The sequence below is a fragment of the Otolemur garnettii genome, unplaced genomic scaffold (assembly GCF_000181295.1).
Source record: "Otolemur garnettii isolate 467f Iridium unplaced genomic scaffold, OtoGar3 scaffold00004, whole genome shotgun sequence".
NCBI classification, from domain to species: Eukaryota; Metazoa; Chordata; class Mammalia; order Primates; family Galagidae; genus Otolemur; species Otolemur garnettii.
The window spans coordinates 39,861,045-39,862,663 of NW_003852399.1; the positions used below are offsets into that span (position 1 = coordinate 39,861,045).

The window sequence follows — 1,619 nt, forward strand, 5'->3', positions numbered from 1 at the left end:
CCCTACCCATTGAGCTACGGGCACTGCCTAAAAACTTCTTTTGTCCTAATAAAAGTTTAACCTGTTAAACTCTGTAGAGTCTATCTCAGACATAGTTCTTGCTTCTGTTTCTTTTCTGCAGTTCTCTTGCCACCAACTCCCTAGGTTAGAACCTTATGGCATCATATTTTTCTCACATCCTGGCCATTATTCTTATTTTCAATTTCTTGCCTTCATTCCAATCTGTGCTCTGATTGCTTAGACTGAATTTTAAACTTCTCTAAAATATGGCTTATGACTTTTTGAAAATCAATACTCTTTTTTTTTTCCAATGAACCCCAAGAAAAAGGTTTATTTTTCCATTTTTTGTCACCACAAATTCCTGGTTAATAATGTAGAATTCAATTTGTAATTAAACCAAAAGCAACACAACCTGTAACTCTCTCCTAGGGTGAATGTGACGACATAAGGATAATACCAAGTTCAGCGTACTAATGACAAAAGTTTCCGAATTAAAACGATCATCCTTCCTGAAATTTCTCTTAAAAAGCAGAGAAGTAGAATCAATGCTGCCACCTAGTGGCAACTACGCCAGGTAGCATACTGGAGCAAAACGGATCATAAGCCCAACTATTTGGTTTTCCTGATTAATACGTATCAGGCCACTTACTCCTTACCTTTTTGCAAAAATACCAAAGCATATCCAAAGTAATCCCTCCTCCAGAATCCTAGTGCAAATACTGGAATAGAGCCATCCAAGTCTGTCCTGTGACACCGACTACTTCACATGAAACTTTCCTCTGCCCATTTTCAGGTCAGTTTGCCCAGTCATATGGCCCAAGAGATATGATACAGGAAACACAGACACATCTAAGATGTGCATCTGTTCAAAGTGTAAACACAGTAATTTTGATGTCTGTTGCCTCAAATGCCTCCTTGATCCTGGCAGATACATTTTCCTATTGCTGAAGATCAAGACCACACCCAATCCTGGGCATGGAGAGGTCCCTGACTCCATTCTTCAGACGACAAGACTTCATGGCCTCTAAACTCTTTTGCAAGTTTTCATAAATTGGCTTGTGTGAAGCCTATTTCTTTGTAATCAAGTAATATATATATCACCCATCTCTCTTCAGAACACCCACTTCTCCAGATTTCCTTTGCTGATTTAACAGTTCTTGCACCCCTTCAAATTTCTTCTTGAAGAGAACAGCTGTCCCAGCACCCATGCCACAGTCCTCACTGATACAGTGGGCTAGGAGTCTGTTTGGGGGCATGCAAAAAGGTCTTCCACATAAGGGATTCTGCTTCCTTCTTGATCTTCATTAGGACTTCTAGCCATGATACTGAGGTGGCTATTTCCGGAATGTGCTTCTTCAGTCAGGTTATCTTTCACCTGCAAAGGAATCGGCCATCGGGAGGTGCCTGCCTGGTGAGGAAAGGGCTCCAGTTCCCTAAACCGTTACTCTTAGGAGTCCCCTGAGCACATCTGTGCTCCACTGCAAGTATGTCTAAATATTTCTAAACCACCTTCCGTAATGACTCACTGAATTGCCCTTTGCCCATGCTTTTCTCTCCTTCTAGGGTGACACTGTCCCATCATAGAATACGTATTCATGTTGATTCATTTCCTCCAATAT

General features: G+C 41.1%; 1 pseudogene; it reads right to left on the minus strand.

Moving 5' to 3' along the window:
* Positions 1–951: 951 nt before the first annotated feature.
* On the minus strand, positions 952–1,321 carry LOC111727331 (annotated as a pseudogene).
* Between the last annotated feature and the right edge of the window lie 298 nt (positions 1,322–1,619).